Raw genomic sequence first — 23,955 nt, forward strand, 5'->3', positions numbered from 1 at the left:
CAAGAGTCATATGTATGGGGAGAACCCCTTGTTTTGCTGATCTCTCTCTCAAAAGTGGCATTTGGAGAGCTTCTGAATTCCTGTGCTGAGGTGTGCTTTCAGCTTTCAAAACAGAGTATGTATTGAATCCGGCTGCTTCACTTGAAGGACTGCAACATAGGAGAACCTGTAAGTGTGGAATGATGCCCTCATTGTGACTACATCAGAAGTCCAGAAAACTTTAAGTAGGGACCCTGGCACGCTAATAACTTGGTTGTTGATGACTAAGGCAGGAAGAAGGGTGTCAATGACATTTCGAAGGAGACTGAAAGAAGGAGTTCTGGTACTTAAGAAATTTCTACAGAAGAGAACAAAACATTTGTTTAACGATTGCTGTTAACATTTTTTTACGTGGGGATGGTATCTTTTCACCTGACCTGCCCTATGATCCCCTACAAATCTTTTTTGCTGTCTTTGTGGCTGAACCCTACTCCCCACTTTTCTGCTTTTTCATCTTCTGGCTGGAGCATGAGGCCTTGCTGGGAGAGTGAGAGGGTGTTGCAGATGGTCCTCTGTGCCATAAACTTCTGTTGGGAAAAAACTCTGGCCTGTGTCAGCCGCAGCCACAGTCCTTGTTCCAACCCGGCCATCTCAGAAGACTCAAAAGAAACGTGTGTGGGATTGTTGTATTCAGTTTTTTGTTCGGGCTTTGCTCAAAGGCTCAAGATTGGAACATAAATCAGTTTGGTTTTCCTCCTCCACTGAATACAGATCATAACATTACAGCACAGCCACTTTAGGAACCTAACAAAAACCAGATTTTAACATAGTCACTAGTTCCTTTGAAGGAGGCAGTGTTAGCAATTATGATCTAGACTAGACATTGGTAAGAACTTACCAAATAATTATAGGCTTCCTAAAGTAGTATAGTATGAGTAATTGCAGGTTTAAAAATGTTATTATGAGGAGTAGTTTATATCGAAACTTCATCCTGCTCTTTGAAACCAGAATCCATAACTCTCATCATGCCACAGCAAGTGCTTGTCCTTCTCCACAGAAGAATGTAGACTTGCTTTATTGTACAGCAAATGTGCTGTGGTACATTATTTAAATTAGCATATAATAGAAACCTAATTGCCCACTAGGGCCCAAAGCTTTAGCTGGTGGAGATCAATGTGCTTCCACTGAAGTCAGTGTAGCAATGTTTATTTTCACCCCTTGAGGATCTGGCTCAGCAGCTTGTTTCTATTCCAGGCATTGTTAAAGGAGATAGTGTGTTTAGAATATTAAACCATGGCATTGTCAGAGATAGTCAACTCAATTTATGTGCAAGTGAAGAGAAATAAAGCGGTAAAACCATTATTTTTATCTGAGGATTTCAATTTACATTGTCGATTATTCATATTGACTGATCTGGTACAACAGGGAAATCATGAGCGTGGGGTCATCTTGTTGTGGTTTTAATTTCCTACGTCTGTAGTTATCTAATCCTCTCAGTGTGAGCAAGCATGATTAGTATTTATTTCTATTCTGTGTGCCAGTGCCCTGGGCCAGGTTCTGTGCTAAATCCAAAGTGACTCTCCTACTTAATTGGCATTAACTTGTGCTGCAATAATATAAATAAAAACTTGTACTTTCTGTGTAAAGCACCCTCAGCTCCCCAAACAGATTTCTTCTACATGGATGTTCTGCCCCAATGTTAAGGCTTGTGGTATATCTGTTTGTATTTTTTATTCAGTTTGGAACTTTTTCTAGCAATGTTTTCTGAATAATACTTTGGGAATCATAGATTTGGAAAGAATCTGGCTGCTTGTTAACCATTGAGACACTACCAGGAGCATTGTTAGAGCTGTATTGCTGGTTAATAAATTGCTACAGTAAGAACAACAGCTGTCTCTTTCTCTCTGGAGAGTCAAGTACCAAAACGAACAATAATTCTTCACTTTGTCAGATAGTTTTTACAATCATTTGGAATGCTTGCTTAGAGAAGCTTATTTTACTTAATGAATGCTCCATTCAGGAATAGGGAAACTTTAGGGCTGGGCTGAGTCAACAGTTTGGCTTTGTGGAATTTGTTTCCTCTCCTCTCACTTGCATTATTCTCAGAAGACCTCTGGCTGCTCCCTCACTTATCTCTGCTTCCATTTGTCCCCTGAGAGCTTTGGATAATCAAAGTTATGCTTTGATAGGAATGGGGGAGTTCTGGTTAAACCTTTTGGGTCTTTATCAAGGACAGGATAGTAACTGACTGTGTGTGTGAGTGAGGCTTTTAAAATAGTACAGTGTTAAAACTGTAGTAATTTGGAGTTCCCTGGCGTTCGTTCTTGTCTGTTTTCTCATGCACGCGGAACACAAGCATAGAAAGAAACATCAGCAAGAAAGGGGGTTGTAGTGAGGTGGGTGCTGGTCTCTTCTGTCAGGTGGCTGGAGATAGGACGAGAGGAGATGGCCTCAAGTTGCGGCAAGGGTGGTTTAGCTTGGATATTAGGAAAAATTTCTTTACTGAAAGGGTTGTCAGACATTGGAACAGGCTGCCCAGGGAAGCGGTTGAGTCACCATCCCTGGAGGTATTCAAAAAGCGCATAGACAAGGCACTCCAGAACATGGTTTAGTGGGCATGGATGATGGTTGGACTTGATGATCTTGAAGGTCTTTTCCAACCTAAATGATTCTATGAATGATGGGTAAAGACCGTCTTGAAAGGGTTGAGAGATTATGTTCGTCATTCTTGGTAAGTTATTGTATGGCTTCATTCAGCTCTGGTTACAAGGTTGTTTTCTTGTCCTGACAAAGTGATGAAGCTTAGCTCATTAAATGATTTGGATTGTCTTTGGATAAAATGATTGCAATAATACAGGTGCTGATTCTATTATTTTCTTCTAACTTTTATCAAGACTCCATTATTTGAGGAAACACAAATCCAATACATTCACTACTTGTCAGCTTCTACCTTTTTGGGTGACTTGGCCTTTAGAACCTAGTGTTAACCACATGAAGCAAGTCGGGTTTTTCCTTTTAATCTGTCAAATGCATTTAGCAATAGTTGACTGTCAGTCATTTTATTCTGTAATCTCCTGTTCGTACTCGTATTCTACCCAATGCGTGTATTCTGCCCAGACTGTGGGACAGTCTGTACTGTCAGACTTGTTTGAAAAGATGTCAGTATTCTCTGTGTGGGGTTTTTTGGTGGCCATTTTGCAATTTTGTGATTTTTATAAATGCAAGTAATAAAGTATTAAGGCATTCATATAGATGTTGATGGTAAGTCAGCACATCATCAAGTTCCTTTGTTTTCAGTACTGGGTTTTTCAGCTTCAATGTGGGGGTATTTTCACTTAAAAACACGGGGTCACACTGAACATGTTTGGCCAGAGACTTGCATAACATGAGTCATGCCATGTTGAGGTAAGGAAGCCATCTTAGAGCCAGGTGCCTGAGACCAGCATTATGTTATCTCCATTGCAAAGATAACAAACATTAAAATTTTAGAGACTGATGGCCAAATGGCACAACACCAAACATGATAGCTTTTCTTTTCCCTGAGCGATAAATCGTGTTAGATAATTCATGATGCAAACTGCTGTTATTTCTATAGCATGTGAACTTCTGATGGCATAGCAGATTTTCTTACCTCTATAGGTTAGATGAAAAGCTGAACGAACTTTGAGAGCAGCAAAATATGCCAGTAGCTACACTGCAATAGATCAGCTGATACTTCTTTGCTTGTATCATTTTACTCCCTAGTGTGGTCAGAGTGGTACAGCTCTTACGCATTGTGCTTCTTGCCGTTTTGTTAGGAAGAGGCAGGATTGCAAAGATAATGGGTGAAGGCACTGGAGCATTCACGGCAATAATTTCTAAGAGCTGGAGATAAATATAAGCAGGCAAAGTTGAAGACTTATCTGGGTGGGGGTATTAGCATTTTGAATACTCTCTGCACAGATGCAGTTATCGCTTAATTGACTTTACCTTAGGGAACACTAGAAAATCACTTCGCAGCCCTAAAGGAAAAACTTCTGCACATCGTCCATAATGGTTCTGTTCTGCTGTACAAGAAACTGAGGCTGTTTTACTACCGATGTCACAACAGGGAAGGAGAGAGCCTGCCTCGGATCTGCCGCTACGCGAGCTCAGTTGTGACAGTCGGCATCTTGCCCTTCCTTTACACGTATTCTCGTGATTACCTTCATTAGCTTGAATCACAGCTGTCACCTCACCTCTCTCTTGATACAAGGAGAGAAAGTCACCACCAAGCTGATGGAGTGGGGCCTGTGGTCTCCAGAGGCTGATTGCTCCCGGACTACTCTTTTCCCCAGGAGGGCAGCGGCTGCTGCCACTGCCGTTTCAGCACAAGGCCCAGCTCATCGCCCACAAGATCAAGTTGCAGCAGTCCATCCGTAGGTCTGTCTGCCACATACACCCCTCCTGTCTGAGAACCAGGGCCTGCTCAGGTGCCCTTTCTGTGAATTTTGAAGCCGGTGGAGAATTCTGCGTTCAGGGCTGCAGTGATCTGTGCTACAAATGGGATTGTAATTGATGGCTCCCCTGAGAGGCAAGCACGACGTGCAGCGTGCCCGTTCACCCGCTGTACGCATGGCTGCTGACAAAGCTCCCAGCTGCTGGGCTGTCCTGCTTGTGCAGTCAGCCCGGGGGGGGGAAGCTCGACCCATCGATCAGATGGAGAGGGCAGGGACGTAGCTACCTTTTTTTCCAGTCCCATTCTCTGTGTCATCTGTGGAGGCGAAGGAGCAACGTAGGAACCAGGAGAAGACCAATTTGTTCGTTTTGGTTTTGAACGTGCTTTTCAGTCTTCTGCCGGAAACGAAGAGGGTTGTTTGGAATTTTGAAGGATATTTGTGGAAAAAGAATTGATTGCATGATACTTGGAGAAGCTGCAGTCAGACCTGTCATTTGCCTTATTTCACAAAGAGCAGTCTGGTGTCTTGCAAACAATACTGTGCCAATATGAATCCAAAGAATGAATTCTCACCGAGTCCATTACTAGACAGAGATGGGTGTTTGGTGCCTGAGCACCTTTGGTTTCTCACCCTGCTGATTTGCCGAAGATGGCCTCTTTTGTCAGAGTTGTGCAGCCGATGTCGGTGACATGCTCAACTCAATGGGGGTCTTTCCCTATGGAATAGTTACTTGGTTTGCTTGTAGTCATTATTTTAAAATTTTCTATCTAAGTATGTTAGGGTTTTATTGGTATTATTCTTTCAACAGCAATATTGGTTACTCCAGGCATTGTTTAAAAGCTTATTTTTTTGCTTTTGTTAAAGAGAGATTTGGCTTGGGGAAAAGAATTAGGAAATCAAACCCTTCCTTTCCCTTTTCGAACCTCTCCATTTTCCAACCTCAAATAAGTACGTGAAAGGGGTTTAACAACTTTAAATTGGATTTTGGAATGTCAGATGACTCTAATAGCCTTTGTACACAAATAACAACAGAAGAGCTGATTATTGTTTCTGGGCTCTGCGATGCACTTATGTAATCATTAATCTTGGCACTTCTTTATCTCCAGCAGATTAGGAGGCTGCTGTCATTTTGAAGGCTGCCATTAAGTAGACTTTGTTAGTGTTTAAATATGTGAAGCTTAACTTTAAGCTTCCTTAATGTATGCAATGGAGGTATCCTGTGCGTACAGCATTGCAACAGAGCTGTTGTACTAAGTTTCAGTCACATATCTGCTGCCACAGTCTGACATCAGACATGGTTTTATGTACAATGTTTGTTAATCAGTGTCTGAAGACACTTTGAAAGCTTTTTAAGCGTAAAACATTAGTATATCTGTTTGAAACAGCAAGCAAACTTGCTTTATCTACTACCTTTCAGTTGGTTTAATCACTGAGAGGCAGGAAATTAAATGCTATGAAATGAGTAGGCAAAAGAAAGGGTTTTAATGAAGGTCATAGCACCTAATCTAATTGTGGCAAAGGAAGAGCTTTTGCTAGACTTTTTCTTTTCACAAGCTTGTAATTTTCAAAAACATTTTTGTGGGCAACTGTATCAACTAGAAAGATGCAGGATACAGACTTCAGAAAAAATTCTTTTGTGAGGTTTGGTTGTGGTTTGCTTCCAGTAGCTGTGTATCACAGAAGGAGTTGCAGAATTCATGCTCAGTGTTGGCTGCCATGTGAATCCAGGAAGGAGGTGTTGGAGGGAGTTAATAAATGAGTGAGTGCAGCTAAAAAGTGTTTTACTGTTTAGAGTTCTGAAGTTGGTTTTGGTTGTTATTGTTCATCTCTTAGATGAATCATCTGAAAATGAAAATTTAAACTAGACATTTAGAGTGCACCTTTGTGAGAAACTAATGATTCTACTTGGCATTCAGCATCAAAGGAAGCCTTTTTAATGGCATCAAATTCATGTACAGCCAAAAAAAAAAAGAAAAAATCTTAAAAATGCAGGTGTAGTCACCTCAGAATGATGGAGTTTCTAGGCTGGGTGAAATACATTTATTTTTTTTCCTGCAACTTTTTCTTCTAGAAGTAAATTCAGGTTTTGAGTGGTTTTTCATCAAAGTGCAGCTCTCTTGTAAGGAAGTGGCTTCTGCACCAGCCATGTTTGCCTGGCTTTAACTTAATTGTACAAAGTCTCATTTCTCAATATACGCAGTGATACATCCTGCAATTTCTGCAGAGGCCAAACCCTTAATAAAATTTGTGCAGCCTGGCAAAGTGGTAGGACAAAGCTGAATCATGACAAACACTTTGTTTAAAGGGACACTTACCTTACTGGATTCCCCCCTGCTTTGTTACCTCTTCCGAGTTCATTCCATATTTCTTTTTCCAAACTGACTGTTGCTATCTCTGAGGAACTGACTGTAAAGTGGAACTTGACTTGGCCAAATATTAAGTATAAAGGAAAGTGTGTGCATTGTGATAGAGAACATCTGGTGGTGATGGGTTGCTAATCAGAGACAACCTTCTAAGTAGTAGTATCAGGAATTATTAATGCTTGATCTGAAAGCTACGTGCGTATGAATAGAAGGAATAACATTGCAGTGTTATCCACAGTTAGCTGGTGCTGTAGTCTCATTGACCTAATGTCCTTTTAACGATTCCGAAGCCTGTCACCTTGTTAATGAAGTTAGTTGAAATTATTAATAATTTTGACACCATGTTGCAAGTGATTAGCTTTTCCCAGGTGGTTTGTTTTTTGTTTTTGTTTTTTTTTAATCTAGTAACTGTAGGTGTCATTTGATTTGTGCTAGTAGATAGCCTAATGAGACCATTGAACTGAGATGTAGTTTTGCAAATGAATAGCACAAATGTACATAGCTTCTTAACAAAGTCAGATGATGGAGATTTCATATTGTATAAAAGGAAGTCTAAGACTCTCTAAGTACCCTTTTACCACTGTTCTAAAAAACTAGTAGAAGATCTTTCCTTAATGAACACTAGTGTAATTTAGCTAGCAAGTAATTTAGTCTCATAATCCTGCATACAGTAACTACACGCTTTGTAATAGGGACTAAAATGATTGCCTTCAAAGTGTTGATCATTTAAGACTGTTTGCAACCTATGAAAAATAATTCAAGTAAAGGTTGTTGTGCTGTGATACTTGTAGCTGACTTGCTGAAGTGGTGCTTAAAATTGATGAGTGGTTGGTTAAGTTCTTTGTTTTCCTACTGCAAGCAAATAAACAGAAATATTGAGATGTTCCCCTAAGCCAGTACACTTAATTAGGGAAAAGAAGATGGGAGGGCAGCATTTGAGTTAACAAATTCCCATCTTCAGAAGGCCAGGTCCAACACTTGAGAGTAGGAAATTTCATATAAAATGGGGGCTCTGTGCATTAATCTGTGGAGCGAATGTCAGAGGTAATTTAGATTTTCACTCTGAAACACTACATTATGAAAAGACTTTCTTTATTAAAATGAAGTCTTTATTAGTGTCGTCCAGAGAATTGGGAAGTTGGACAGAAGTACAAATACATTTAAGCTTTTCAGCACAGGTTTCTTTTTGGTGGGAGGGGGGAGAATGCATTTAGTGTTGTCCAGCTAGCCCCAGCAAATAAATGTACTTTGAATTATGTTCTCCTGCAGATTTCACTTCCTGTTTTCCTCTCCATTAATACTACAAAATGAAAGACCAACATACACCAGGAAGGAGAAATTGGTGTAGATTTGCTTTTCCCAATGTAAGAGAAAAATAAGTTGCAAAGACTACGAGAAACCTCAGTGTGATTGAGCATATAAGGGCAATTTCCCTGCCTCAAGGTGCACATGTGTCTTGGCCTACCAGCTCACTTCTTTTTTGTTTTATTCGACAGACAATACGCATGGGTTTGTTCTAGCAGCACAGTGGCATGGTATAGATTGTATCATAGCAGAACTGGGCTTATGCCTCTGCTGTAGGTGTTCCTCTTCCAAATGCCCCAGGTTAGTGGTTATCTGTAGGAAGAAGTTAGGGATGTCAAAACCTGAGTGAGCTCTAAAATCCTGTAAAAACATACAGCATGGACTGACATAAGCACTAGCTTGCTGCTTACTGAATAAACGCAGTAGCAAATCGGAGCAGAAAAAGTCAGTGTTGGCAGCTACTGTGGTAATAGCTCACACCTATGTTGCTTCTAAAACTTGTGTTTTGTGTAATTTTGTCAAGAGCAATGTTTCATAGCTGTGTAATTAAACCCATAAGCTTTGTTTTTAAGTTAAAAAAGGAAACTTAACAAAATTCAGACAACTAGCAGTCCTGTTGTATAGTTTTGTGGCAACTTTTATCTAAGCAATGCAAATCGCTGGAGATCTGTTTGTCTGGAGGTCTGCTTGCTAGTTTCTTAGCTCATAAGACCAAGACCCAAGTTTTGCCAGTAAGTACCAGTCACCTAAAATATCCGTAGATAGAGGTAAAGAACAATTATTCTGATTACGTAGATAGAGGAAATGAGACACCAACTAGCATCCCTATTCACACAGCAAATCAGCACTAGAATGAGGATTATAGTATCTATTTCTTGACATGCAGTTCAGGGCTTTGATTAAAACTGTATTATATTTCATTAAAGAGAGTCACATGATTGCAGTGTCAGCGTGTTTCCTTTTCTTGTGAAAAACTGTTTTTCTGAATTGCTTTATTTAACAAGAACTACATTTAGCCTAGTCTTCAGAGTAATCATACTCCAAATTGTGTGCATCATAGCCAGTATAACTACGGTTAATTTTCAGCCAGAGAAGAAGAAGGGAATAAAATGGTTAAATGTTTATCCATAAGCACCTGAGCCACCAAGAAAGAAAGTGAGAAGTCAAAATATTATGGGACAAATTTGGAAGTCTCTTCTGACCATACTGAAATAATCAAACTAGTCTTCAAATGCTTTGGTTTTGAAATGCGTAGGACATTGCATAGCAACAATTTTCCCTTTGTTCTTTCCCAGTTCTTTTTCTTTGCCAGTAAGGTTGGTTACTATGTCTTGTTACTGTGCCTGTGTGTTGTGTCTAGTGAATGAATCTTCTCCTCCACTATAAAGAGAGAGAATTTATATTCAGAGTTGGTGCTTCAGTTTTTCTTGGTTTTATCTTTTCCTCAAAAGAACATCGTTATTCTCTGTCTTGCTACAGTGTACATCTCTTGGTGTGTATTTCAGCCATCTTCATGATTTGTGTTTCATTTAAGTTCATGAAAGTAGTAACAAAGCTGGAGCTTTCAGAACTCTCTGGACTTCACAAACTGGGAAGATGTTAGTTGTATGCCCTGGGAGGTAACGAGAGATTGATTCTCCAAAGAACTACTTTTCTGTGCTCTTGGACAACTGAACACATCTGGATGTGGCAGTTCTGATTATTTTGAGCCTAGGCTTGTAGTTCAGTGGTTTGATATTATAGTTTGGTCTGTGGTATGGTTTCACAATGTGACCAGAGTCCCAAGCTAGAGTTGTCTCTACATGTCATTCCTTCAACAAGGGAAATCAAATCACCTAGTTTTCACCTGCAAACAAGATTGCTGGTCTTTTTTCCTCAAAAGTACAAGAAGAAATAAGCCTTCAGTTGCTTGGTGATACAAATGTTGAGATACCAACTTACATTGCTGGGTCAACAAAGAATGAGAATATTTCTGGATGGATAAAGCCAAGACAGTGGAGAGAGATAAGACTGTTATACAGAAGGAAAATAAAAATCACTTGGTGTTGCACACATGACCGAGAGGGAGCAAATATCATCTCTCTTGAGTTCCTCTGAAAATCTTCAGTCAGTTTTTAGCTTTTTTGTGCTCCTAAACACTTGCAGAAGTGCTAGATTGTTTGTGTTGGGATTTCTTTTTGTTTTAATCTTTTTATATAAGAATTTTATGATGGTCTATTAAGGTTTTTCAGCAATTTTCTATTTGAATAAAACATTAAAAATATACATAGAGACCTCACCACAACAACTTTGCATAAATAGTTTTGCCTGTTGGAGAATCCAAACCATTTTCCATATAGCCTTCTTTCATTAGACGTTCAAGTGTCTTTGTTGAAGTCAGCGCTTCATGTCATAGCAGAGCTTTAGTTCTTTAAATTAAAATTTGTGTAAGTAAGATTTCTTGGCTTAAAGAAAGACAATAGACATAAGTGTCAGTGATCCTGGCATGAGAATATGAGCTCCTACTGCACTGTTCCCTTCAATGTGTCCAAATCAGTTACAGAGGTTGAAAGAATTTAGATTTATTCCTACAAGTCAGTCTTGCAAACCCCAAAAGTGCTCAGGCTGTTCCGTACTATTTATCGTGCATCTCCTTTAATACTCTTTGAAGCCAAATGTTTTTAGCGTTAATGGAGTGCTGCATAGTATCAAGTGACCTACTAAGAGGGATCCAGCTGCGTTCAGGCCCAAAGAGCTAGTCTTGGCAATTGCGGCATTTCTGCCTTGTGTGTTTGAGGTGTTGCTCATACTTTACTTTTAATTAATACGTTGGTGGCCATGTTCGTTTCTACTCCACCCATCACACCCACAGACTTCAAAGGATTTGTACCAGCATAACCTCAGTATTTATTTTATTTTATTACTAGTGTGATTTCCTAAGGAAACAAGGTTTGGAGAGGTTGTTTGTGTTTGTCTGTTTTTTTTTGCCCATCACCCCAATCCTCCTCATTTCCAAAACCATTTCAGCCAAGCTCGAGAGCATCAGCAGTCCCAAAGATGTGTTCCTACACGTTTCATGAAAATTGAAAAACATACCCAGAAAGATACCCAACTAATACCCCACTGGGGGACACTGCGCAGCCTAAGCTCAGCTACAGTTAGGAGAATCTGTAAAGGAGAGGAAGACACAAGGAATGTTCCGAGTGCTGGGAAGGCTTCTGCTGGAATTTCAACCTTACTGGACCCCAGAAAATCCAATCATGAGACACAAAGCTCTAGGATACCAAGCTTTGTTAGTTCTTCTCTGGAGCTACTTGTTACTAGTTGTATCACTGCAATCTCCAGCGGACCTGCTTGTGGTCAGAATGCCATTACGGTGGGGATTGTATATAGAATAAACAAACCTTTCACACAAGGAGTGGGCTGGTAAATTCCATCAGCTCTTGATCAAAACACTTACTGTGTGTTCTAAAAATGGCTCAGATGTCTACCAACCAGCCATCATCCTTAGAAGTACAGGGGGTTTAAGTATTTTAATATATATGAGTGGACAGATGGTCCCTTAACATAGTATATTAATGGAATGGGCAGAACTGTGCTGCCACTAGCTTTCAGTTTAGTAGAACTGCAGCATTTGTAAGCTGCAGGTGTTCAGAGGCAAGTAATTTGCAGCCAGCTCAAATTACTTAGGGTACATGACAGAGCAAATTATTTAGGTAATGAAGCTGAAAATGCAGGAAGATTAGAATATTATATAGTAAAATCATTCCTTGTTAATTCAGTTTGTGATCAGATATTATGTTGCTTTAAATACCACATTACATGCAGTATCCTTGTTTGAGTCAATGAATATGTATGAATATGTCAGTGAATATGTACGCCTCCTAATTTAATCAATATACTTACAAACGGCACTAGCAGTGATGTCTGGCATAAACTGCATCCCTTTAGAAGCAGGTTAGCCCAGTTTGTATATGTATCATATTTATTTCAAAGCCCTTCTGAATTAGCTGCAAAATTGTACATACCCCATGAAGCGGGGGACAGGCGAGCCATGTTCAGGGAAAGGAATTTAAACCTTTCTTGCAGTCAAAGAAGGGATAACTTCTTAAGCAGTACCCTGAGACCCAGGTGATCCCAGCCGCAGTCCTGGCTGTTGAACTTATTCCACGTCTAGCCTCGAGGAAAGTCGTCAGTTCAGCTAGCAATTTTGGTTAGGGTGCTTTCCCCAGAAAGCCAGTGCATCGGAGAAGGATGCTTGGTGCCCATAGAGGTTTTAAGAAGTAGAGACTGGTCTGGCAGACTAACCAGTATGTGCTTAAGTCCATCTTTACTGAGTAAAAAAGGAATGGGTATACCTGGGGTTTCTTGATATTGCTGCCTTGAGAGCTGAAGGGTAGGAGCTGTGATGGGGAACTCCATAGAAATGCTCTTATCTCAATGGTGCCAGTGTACACAGGCGATTGGGACCCTATATACCACGGGAGGGGAAGGGAGCACTTCCTACACAGGTTTTCCTTTCCAGAAAATGCTAATTTTTGAATTCAGAAATAGTAAGAGGCAGTAGGACTCACCTGACTTTCACCTTGTAAAAGTTAGGCTTGTAATTAAGGTATCATTAAATTCCTTCTCTGGCGAGTGAAGAGGAGGCATCTCCACTCAGGGGTTCATCTTGCTTGTCTTGAATGAGATGAATCATGCCCCTTCTCCCTTTTTCCTTCTTGCTTTCTCCCACCCTTTCTTTTTCTCTCTCTTTCTTCCTCCCTTCCTCATCACTCTAGAAGCAGATAAGACCATTAACTTCAGATAATTACCCAAGTTTCAAGATAGTTCAGGTCAGCTAGGTGAATCTCACCTAGAAAGGCACGAATGGGGACCAATTTTTGCTTCCATTGAAAAGTCCTTCCCAGGCTACCAAATCGGAGGTTTCATACCTGTTACAAATTGGAAAAAATAACATGATCTGTGTGAATGTACAATTTTAAAATAACAGTGTGAAAGCAGGTGGAGGAATGGGAAAATCCTTTTTCTACCCCAAGACAATTAATTCACTAGAAACAAACATTTCATTCAGACATACCAATGGGGAGGAGAAAACTTCTGTCTTTGGAAAACATTTTTTTCTTTTGAAAAATGTTTTCTTTAGGGTGGACTGGTAATACGCTTTCCTGTGTTGAGGCTCAGTGTGTTTCTACTTAAATGGCAGAACTGGGGAGAAAGATCCCCCGTCTTTACGTGGCTGTATGGGCTCTTGTCCTGATTGGAGGCTGCCCAAGGAGTTAGGAAGGAAGAAACTAAAGGTTCTGATGAGCTTGTACAGAGCATTTCCTTACAAATACAGAATTAGATCTCTCCTCCTCTACTGCTCAAACCGGACAAGGAATAAAGCAGCATTTCATGATGTGGGAATTAATAAAGAGGGAGGGGCTGTCTAGAGGGTTGGGGCAGAGGCGGAGCTTGAAAAAGGCAGGCAAGCCCAGCGAAACTGTTCCAGATTTGGGGGAAGAAGTGAAGCCTGGAGTAAGAGGGAATAAGGCATGTTCTTCTGTTCCTGATGCCAACAAAAGATGTTTAGCGCTCTCTCTGGTTGTCTGGTAGGCACGTTCACTAGGAATTAGGTGGAGGCAATCATGTAATTAAGCATGCCAGAGCTACTTCAGACAATTGCCAAGTGAAGACATAGTGGATGGAGGAAGAAGAAGGGTTCAGGGGAAAAACACAGGCTTTTTTTCCCTGTATACTGGGGCTCAAGTTCCTGTTCTGTCTGATTTTGAGCAAATCAAAGAGTCCGCACTCAGTATTCCTGCTGTAAAATGAAGATCATATGACGTTACAGCAGAAGGAAGGTCACCGGACGTTCCAGTGATAGGAGTAGCTACGTGTTAAAGTCACGTGTGCTGAGAGGTCTTAGCAGATGTCAGGTGCCCTTTCCTATGGAGATGAGTTTGCCTTGTGTTTGACATCACCTTGTAATGATTACTACCTCCAGCCCTTAGCGGTCACTTTTCTCTCTCGGGAGCCATTTCTGTAGCAACTTGTTCAATGCTTGTGGCAGGTCTCTGTGCTTGAGCTTGCATTTGTTGCTCTTGGTGGTTTGTTTGGGCTTTTGTTCCTATTCATTGCTGGCTTTGGCACAGGACATCCTTGGTAGTATTCTGGAGCACTGTTATTTCAGGGTGTGAAAGATTCTTAGGCCTTTAATCTAGGAATACAAACTACATCTGTCACCTGGGTATCTGTAGCGGTTTCTAAGCAACCACAAGAGTTTATTTTTTTCTGCAATTCATATCTAAGAAATAATTTGCTCATGCATGAACCAGAATCAGTCTGAGCGCCACCCCAGGAGACAGAAATTGTAAACTGTAATTTAGGCTAATTCTAGTCTAAAGCATGAATTAGAGTATTTTATATAATCTTGGAAAATATAACATACAAATATATGTAAGCACAGAACAGGTACAATTAATGTGAGCACAGTAGGAAGCTTTAAGTAACTCTGGGAATGTGAGAAGCCAAGTTGGAACATATTCTTGACGTGTAAAAATATTTCCCACCTGCCTTGTTTGCATAAGAACAAGGTTTTAGCAAGTACATATTTGCATGTCAAAGTTAAAAGTAGGGAAAATATTTTCACCCTCGTAAGAAAAATGCATAATCTTGGCACAGGCAATTTGCATTTAGTAAGTTTAAAGTATCTAAGTCCTTTCATGCTATATGGAAAGTGTATGAACTTGCGACAGGGATTCCATTTCAATGAGTTGATTTGCAAAGGCAACCACGTGGAGCAGTAATTTATCTGATGTCTTTCTGTGCATTAATTTGTAATACAATTGGTTGTGGCAGTCCCAAGCAATTTATGCTTCTGAGTTTCATCCCGCTGTCCTGTATATCAGAGTAAAATTATAAGTCAAAGTTTTAAATGCTGCATGCTCAATTGAAAGTAAGTACCCTGAAGATGTTGTAAATTTGAGGAAATCTGGAATTGTAAAACTATACCTGATCTGGTGCTGCTGCTCATACACACAATGGGCAGCAAATGCCAGTGTAGCTGGAGCTTGTGGATCTGTGGAGATTCTCTCCTAACAGTAAAGCACCCTGGAAAATGCATTTGGGACTAATTATGGCACCTTTTAGACTATTAGTAACCTAGCTTTAGGCCATCACTTTGAAGGCACGTTACATTCCTTCAGAAACACTCTGCAAATGTCCTGTTGCTTAAGAAATAGAGATTGCATAGACAGGCTTCATGGGTGATTTAACTAATGTGCTGGAGATAGTACATAAACAAGATCCAATTATATCATACCTATTCAAAATAAGGCAGTAATTATGTATATAAAAGTGAAATATAAAAAACACATTGCCATGTAGCTGTTGAGATAAGCCTTGTTACTACCCTGTCAAAGGAGTTGGAGAAGGCCGCTGATTCACTGTAGCAGGGTAGCAAAATAATCACACCTTGAAAAGGCACAACTGGGAATGGGTAGGTCTGTTCTGGATTTTGCCCACGGGATTGCTCTCTGAATTTGTACTGCACATTATACAAATTTTGAGTTTCTGTGAACTTCAGACTGTTGTTCAATTTGTTGATGTAAAGTGGGGTTATGCTACCTGTTCTGATCAAAGCTTTGTTGGTAGACATATGATGCTCTAGTAATAATTAATGTAAGGCATTAATAAAATAGCATACACTTTATTTTTCCCTTTTATTAGTTCACTTCCTGCTCCATTGTGTTTAATGTGTTAGCTGAGAGCAAAGTGAAATTAAGGCAGTTTTTGGAGGACTGCAGGGAAGAAGTATTTGCTTCCTTAAGTGTCCTAAACAGACCTTTTAATTTCAGCCGATCATTTTGTTGCTGCAGGGAAGGTGGGGGATTAAAGGTCAAGAATGCAAAGATCCTTATGGTGGAAGCAGATGCAAGTGGTATCTTGCTGTATGAAAATATTTTGAAAGCTGCTGATATGGAACTGTCAGGAAAACAGCAATGTAGTCCTGTAGCTGCGGGGCACTCCTTTCCTCAGCAGAGCATTTTAGCTGCTGTTAAGTTCCTGGGAGCAAATGGGTGCTATTCAGGTGCTGCTCAGCTGCTCCGAGCATTGCATTTGACGTCGTCTGGAGAATATTTTGAAGGAGTGTTTTAGCACAGTCAGTGCTGTGCTAAAAAGTCTTCCGGTCTTCTATTTTATAGTTATCTTACAGTTTTGGCCTGATCCTGAGCTATGATGTCGGGCTGCAATGAAGCAGAGCACACAGTAGCATTGGAAGGTGATTCTGGTTTAATAATAAGCAGCCGGTTTGGGATTTAATGGCATGTAAAATGCAATGTTTATAAGAGTGGACATGACTTATTGAAAACGGTGTTAAGAGTACAACTAAAGTTAAGCTAATGCGTTGTAAGACAGTATTAGATGCGATTTTATGTGTTGTCAGAGTCTGGATAGCCATAAACTGGATGAGAAATAAAACAATTGGATATCTTGTGTTGGATTTCAGTTCCTCACAGGAGATTAACAGTACTTCTGATTGTTAATATGTCATAGTTAGAGACACAGCAAGAGTTGCATTTGCACTCTTGTTCGGACTAAGCCAGTTCAGGAAAACTGATGTAGCCTGATCCTGACACCACCGCATCAGAGAAAGTGCTTTCTTGGGATTTTTTGGTTATCTGTCTAATGCGTATAGCCTGTGTTTGTGTGAGCACGTGCAAGCGTATGTAAAATGTGGACTGCTGGTCTTTGATACTGTAAAGCACTGCCTCAGCACGGTCCTATCCAAAGAGACTTGCTAGCAAAATGACTGCAGCCATACACCCCAAAAGCAGTTGAAGAGGTATTCCTGAGCATACAAGAGTCCCTTCTTAAATCCATGTATTCAGATGGGAAAGTGCTGTGATTTAGAGGTAGATGCAGGGAGTTTTGTCACATGCTAAACTGAATTCAGTAGGTATGTTTTATATGTACGAAGTTGAATTTAAAAAATCAGGGCTTTCATATCGTGCAAATCAGGGCTTTCATATGGCATTTTCCAGGCCGCACTGACTCCTTTGTTTTTGTAAGTTGACTAGAATACTGCTGTATTTTCCTCCCTCATTTGTTCTGTGGTAGCTAATACACAAATATGTACCGATAATTCACTTTCAATTCAGATAACGTGAATTTTGGATTTCTTGTGTAAAATGCAGTTGCTATTTACCTTGTTACTTCGCTTTAGGATTGGCCAGTCATGTGAACCGGATGGCGTGATGGTGACCCATCTGGTAAAGGTGTTGCGTTCATTTTCAGGCAGGACAAACTTTAGAATTACCTTTTATGTTCTCACATGAATAAGATCGGAAGAAACCTTTCTAGTGTCATCTTAGCTCTTTGGCCAAAATGTGAGCTCTCCTATTCTTTTTGGCTTTGAAATGCTGATTCTAGCCTTCTTGTGGGTTCTTAAACACCTTCTCAAATGACCCATTTCAATAACCCAAAAGCTATTATATAACGAGCAGCCATAATTTAGTCCAAAGCTCTAGGGGACCCTTGCAGTTCAGCAATGAATAGTTAATGTAGTATAATGTTTAGCAGGTTATTAGTTTTCACTGTACAAATGCTGATCAGGGAATGCTTTTATAAGGTGTTTAAAAGAAAATGTAATTAACTGGTTGCGTGCTTCTGTTGCAGCTCAAATTGAAATTATTCCATGCAAGATCTGTGGAGACAAATCATCAGGAATCCATTATGGTGTCATTACATGTGAAGGCTGCAAGGTAAGCTTCTAAAATATTAAGTCTTAAAACGGCATTTAGCCTTTTGATAGTGATTATTTTCCTTCCTTTTTTAAAGAGCAAGCATTGTGCCAAAGTTGGATCGGTGGATTCCATTTCAAAGAATATGAAATCAATTGGGGATTCTGAAGTACAGGTTTTATTTGGGTTTTAAATAAGGCATTTTTGTGACACACGTACCCACCCCACCCCAGATTTCAGAACAAGCTTCAAAAATCATGCAGCTGTGCTGCGTGCACTGTAAACAGTCTCTCTGTGAATAAGCAGAAGAGGTACAGAAAGATGATCTGCTTCCAGCATACCACAAAGAATCTGTTCTGTGGATTCACTTGAGAGGGAGTTTGTGGCTTTCTTGAATCTCCCTCTCCATTTTTGCTTTGTAAATGGCTAAGAAGCTGTGTTGAAATATGTGAGAGCTCTCCGACTTCTCAGTTTTCTTTTGTAATCTGCTACAGTTACAAATCTCGTCTGTTTGGTATGGAAGATGGGAAGATGATGCTGCACAAATAGCACATGCTACTGGTGTTCAGCATACTCAGGACTTCCTGGAAGCAGTGCCTATTCCTTGCAACGCAACCATTGCTGTGTAAGGTTTAGGCTTTGAATTTTTTTCCTGGATTTGTACCTTCAGTAACACTAGTGAATAAGGGTTACACTAGAAGCATTTATATTTTGTTCAGTTTGTCTCTCACAACCAAGAACTAAATCGGAGAACGCTAACACTAGGCTAGAGTGCTGTGAAGCTAATCACTCCTTTTTATCACTAGTAGAGAATTACAGTGCTAGTCTAGGATGACACAGTGTGTACAGCTGTGCTCTAGCTTGTTGCTTTCTTCATGTATGTACATGTTGCAATCCCATGCTGACAGGTTTTCTACTGCTAATCTACACTTCAGGTGTGAAGAGTTTATATTTATGACAGTTTCTAGTTTGCTCTCCTGACATGCTTGATACCACCACCCATCCTCAAAAAGTAACCTCCTTGCTTTCACATTATAGAGATTTCTGCGTTTTTCCAAGGAAGATTTTTGTGTTTTCATTATTACATTCTCCCAGTCTCATGGAAGTATTGGTAAGAAGGAAGGGAGAAAATTTTTTTTTTAAATCTAAGAATATTAGAATGATGTGGGACAGCACCTTCTGCCCTTTGTAACTGCTGTTATTGTGAGAAATGCACTAAAAATGCATTTATAATAAAGTGGTTGCTTTTTTCAGCTTTATGTGGTTGAGCAGCATTTATCAAATTTCAGCTGTGTGAAATGGCAGACATTTGCAGTGAGAATTCTGCTGTATGACTAACTTGTCAAAGAGTATCAAGTTATGTTCAAGGTCTGAGACCTCTTTAATCCGTAAATGGTCTGGGACCAGTATACCTGAGAGATTGCCTCAGGATCCATTACGAACATTGTTGTCAACTGACTGAGGTTAGCACAGTGCTAACGCTCGTCTATGCAGAAAACAGGCCTTTCTCAACATGGCTTGTTGCAGAACAGGAACAGGCTGCCAAAGGAGAGGAAGGCTGCCAGCCGTATTATCTTTTGCTTCATCTTCATCCAGTTCTTGGGCCTTTCCTTCTCCTGAGTCCCATATGTGAGAAAAGCCCCCACCAAAGGCAGCAGGATGCCTGCATGCAGAAGGAAGCAACAGAGCGCACCATACTTGCAGTCACAGTAGTTAGTATGTGGCTGGTAGGCACTTAGCACTGCGGGTAAGAGACAGACACACCATCGAGCATTCCTCCATCAGAGTGACTGTACTTTCCCGGGAATAAATACAAACATGAGTTATTAGGAGAAAAGTCCTTTGTGTACCTCCAGCAGTCAGAACAACAGATGCTAGCCTGATAGTGAGAAATGCGTGTGCAGTTCCTTACGTTTTAGAACAAATTATTTTCCTTCAAAGTCTGTATAAATTGAGTTCTCCGGGAGCTCTGTGCAAGCCTCGGTCTGCTTCTGGGAATCCCACCACAAGGGTCAGCTGGTCGGAAAGGGCAGAAGGGAAGGCAAGTGGGCAAGCATGCTCAGCACACTGAAACCCATCTGAACCTTGAAAGCAGAGTGTGCGTAAGTAAGACAGACAGTGGCCCAGTGAATGAATTTAGGTATTTTCTCCTTCTCTTGGAGTAGCAGAATAGAGTTTTCTAGCCATACAATCTCAGGCATGATTTTAAAGCCAGTGAATATGAACTTAGTTAAGTTATTTCCCTGTCAGGAGGGGAATAACTCTGAAGCTCAGTCGTCTTTAATGCCAGAGCCCAGATGACCTGCAAGTAGTGATAGGGGAGTGCTAGTGGGCACAAGTCACAGGAAGAGTTTAAATGATCGTGACCTAGACAGCGTTTAAAATGCCCTACTGTAGCAGATGGATTTTGTTTGTGCTATGCTCTTCCACAGTAATGTCAACAAAGTCTCACCCAACAGAACTATTTTGGCTGGTGAAAAAGTTGGCATAGCTTGGCTTCTGCCAAATGAGCCAGGTGTGTATTGGTATGGGTTTTTTTCCCAGCTTTTCTGTGGGTATGATCTCTGCAGGTTTGAGCATGCTTACATTGCTCTTCATGTTATGCTAACCTCCCTTTTTACAAAGTACTTTGCCATGAAGACCTATTTCCCAGTCCTGTGCTCTGATTCCTGGAGCCAATGTCCTGCACCAACAGACAGTCCCAGAGAAGTCAGCGAGATTCTGCACAGGTGCTGCAAACCCATCCGTGTGCATCAGATTGCAGGATCGGGGCCTTTAGTCACCAGAAGGGAACAGATGTGCTGCTGCCCTCTCAAGCCAGGCCTGTCAAGAATGATCTACAGGCAGCAATAGCAGCAGCAGCCGCCGTGGGATGTTTTCAGTCCTTACTGTTCTTCGCTCCCGTTCGGTGTGAACTTTAACGTTACTTAGTAGTAATGTTAACTTAAGTGTTACTGTGTAAATACTAATAAGCACCAGAAATGTAATTTATTTAAAACCTAAAGTGACGTTTTAGTTGCAAAGACCTACGTGGCAATCCTAATCTGTATTGTGTAGGAAATCACAGACGAGCTCTTGTCAAATTGACTTTTGCTGATCCTTTGCTCTTCTACAGGTTTGTGACCCTTGCATTTCACATAATTGAAAGTTTTCTGACCAGTTTTTGTTGTTATATTGCATTTCACAAAACTAGAATTGAAGATTTGTAATGAAGCCGATTAGGGTTTCTTGAGAAGTTTTCATTTCCTACCTTGCTGTATTACTGGCAGTTTTTATGAAGTTAGTGGCTGTGTTTTGCACAAACATCATTGAGTAATCTCAACTCATCAACCTTTTTAGCTGAATTTGAATCTACCTTTAAAAAAAAAAAAAAAAATTAACACGCTCTCCTCTTTCCCACCCCCCAGTGAAAAAAAGTAAGTTTTAGCCAGGCTCTGTCTTATACTTTATCTAGGAGGGCTCCTGTGACTTATAAATAAAATAAATTTTGAAAGAGAAGATTTTTTTTCTATCCGACCATTGCTGATATCCAGTGTACAACATACAATGGGGGAAAAGGGAAGATGAGATTAATCACGTCTCAGAAGCATGGGTGAAGAATGACACAAAGACTGTACCACGACTCAGAAATAAAAGTTTATTCTCCTGTGTAAGGTTGGAAATACTACGTTGTAGTAGCACTACTAAAAAAACTAGTATCTGTATGGAGCACTTCCTCAACCATTAGTTGGGAACCCGTTAACAACCTTTTGCTCTATATTAGGGACCATGCTGAGAAAGGAGCGCGGTTTGTACACATCCATATTTTTTTCTCATAGCTGAAAGCTGAATCCAGTTTAGCATTGTCAGAAAATACCTGAATGCTTCAAAAGGACATAGCAAAGCATTTGGTTAGAAATGAAGTTTTTGTTAATCACCTATGTCTTTTATTTAATTTGCAGATGCAGTTACTTGCTTTTGCTGTCAATGGTGTCGGTTTATGCCCAGCTGACCCACAAGCGCATTAGTGTCTCTTTACTTGACTGTATGCAGTTGGTCTCATAAAACCATCTGTGCGGGGCATTTCTCACATTTTTAAAGGTTTATAGGTACTGGCTTTTGTCTCTGGGGTCTTTTAAGACCTAAGATGGTCTTGTTCATTGTAACTACAAGGAATGTCCATGTTTGTTACTTCAGAAAACAGTACCTGGTGTATTGTCATTTCCCATCTTGCAATGCTTTTGTTCATTCATTTCATTCATTTGCTTTCTTTACTCACCAATTTTTCATTACTCTGTTGAACATGTAGTGTCATACTGGTGTTGCAAACATTTACCTCAAATTTATGCTTTTGAAGTTTTTCTTCTTTTAATTTTTTTGCCTAGCCAATTTCAAGCAAAACATGTTAGAAAAGAGATGAGCCATGTTACAGAAAGGGCTGGTCAGAAGCCTTGTATAACCTGATAAACTCAATCTCATGCCTGTCTTTACATATGTAAAACTGAACATTTTTTCTCTGTTTTCAGTGGCACTATAACTTTGTTATCAAATACTTTATTAACGAAGTTTATTAAACAATATTGCCGCAGCACTTTCTTCCCTTTACTACTAAATATGTGCTCATTGTCATAAAAGCGTTAAAAATCCAATTTGAGTGTTCACCTGTCTTTCATATGACAGTGTATTTTTCTGATGTTTCTTTGAAGAAAATTTGCGATAGTTTGCTTTAGAAAACAGTAAAAGAATGACACCCCCCCAACTAATTGTTAATTGCTCAGAATATTGCAAAACTTAATGATACGTGGAAGTCTTTAAGTATTAGCCATAAATCATGGGATTATGAATAAGCCTTTGTTGTCACAGGCTTGCATACAGTCATTCCAAAACGTCTGCCATTAGGATGCAGCAAGGCAGCTGTCAGCTGTTTTCTTGTAATTAAACAGCCAATGAGCAGCTAATTAAGACATATGTGTATACAGAAGTGGAAGTGGGTATGTTAATGAACTGTAGGAATCAATTCATTAAATGAAAATTTGTCAAAAGACCAAACATGAGATCAGCATTTCAGCCTGTGCCGCAGTGGAGAGGGAGTCTGTGCTGTGCCATTTGGGACATCAAGGAAGCACAACTGGCTTTTCCCCTGCTAAGGAGCAAGCTCAGACACAAACGTCTGTCATACCGAGCCACTGAGCAGTGAAGTTATTGAAACTATTAATAGACTTTGCAAAAACTGCTATTTACATTTCAAAGTTCTTTTTTAACAAGTTGTTATTCAAACTGACTTGCAGATGAAAAGTTCTTGCGCCCTTTTTTCCCAAACTTGATTTCTTGGCAGCGTATGAAAAACCATATATTGTGTTGTATATAAATAGGAGTCTGAAATGCAGAGATGAAGCTACGGCTTGTAATCTGCTCTGCTCTTCTTCTGGCACTGTGTTAATACATCTATATAAAAAGGGAGGCATGCAAAGCTCAGTCACGCCTCATCAAAATCAGCTGGACCTTTATACTGACATCAGAAAGAGGCAGGGCTCCACGCACTCACTACCAGAGACCTTGGTTCAGACCGTGCCATTGGTCAGAGCGGTGTAACGCGGTCACTTTTTTAGTGCAGCAGTAGTTTTGTTTGTGTGTTTGCTCAAGAGGGGTCCGCTCTGCCTGTGGCCCATTAGGCAATCGTCTGAATGTGAAATAATGGTTGTGAACACGCATGCAATTAAAAGCATGTGGCCTGGGCTGGTTTGCATAATGCTTGAATGTATACACGTGTACCACGCATGCATCCACCTCCTCCTTCCTGGTGGAAAAATTACAGCTAGCTCTGTGCCTCTGGCAAAAGCAAGGGAAAAGAACAACAGAACATAGTGTCTCTCCTTTCTCTTCTTCTTGTAAAGGGGGCTGGAGGGAGAACCGACCTAGGAAGAAACTATATTTACTTACAGAAGGCTCCTGTAATAGGGGCTTCCCTACACGTCTTATAATGATATGAGGACCCAAGGACCACCAAAAGGTTAGAAAGCTCACAAATAAATGACAACAATATAGAAGAACTTTGAGAGTAAAAAATCCTCAGTTTAACTTTATTGTCAGTTCAATCCCAGATCTCGGATACGTGTATTTCTGAGCTCCGGACAAGTGTAGATTCATTTCTGAAGTTTGAGGCAAGGGGTTTTTTAGCTTTAGCTACTGCTGATGTTTTCAATA

General features: G+C 40.2%; 1 protein-coding gene across 1 annotated transcript in view; it reads left to right on the plus strand.

Moving 5' to 3' along the window:
- Positions 1-23,955, plus strand: part of RORA (RAR-related orphan receptor A) — a 261,369-nt gene that overhangs the window by 221,528 nt on the left and 15,886 nt on the right. The window contains exon 3 of the mRNA XM_010571723.1: positions 17,708-17,793. The gene's annotated coding sequence lies outside the window, so the exon portion shown is untranslated. The remainder of the gene's footprint in view (positions 1-17,707; positions 17,794-23,955) is intronic.

This window comes from Haliaeetus leucocephalus, unplaced genomic scaffold (assembly GCF_000737465.1).
Source record: "Haliaeetus leucocephalus isolate CR32 unplaced genomic scaffold, Haliaeetus_leucocephalus-4.0 Scaffold339, whole genome shotgun sequence".
NCBI classification, from domain to species: Eukaryota; Metazoa; Chordata; class Aves; order Accipitriformes; family Accipitridae; genus Haliaeetus; species Haliaeetus leucocephalus.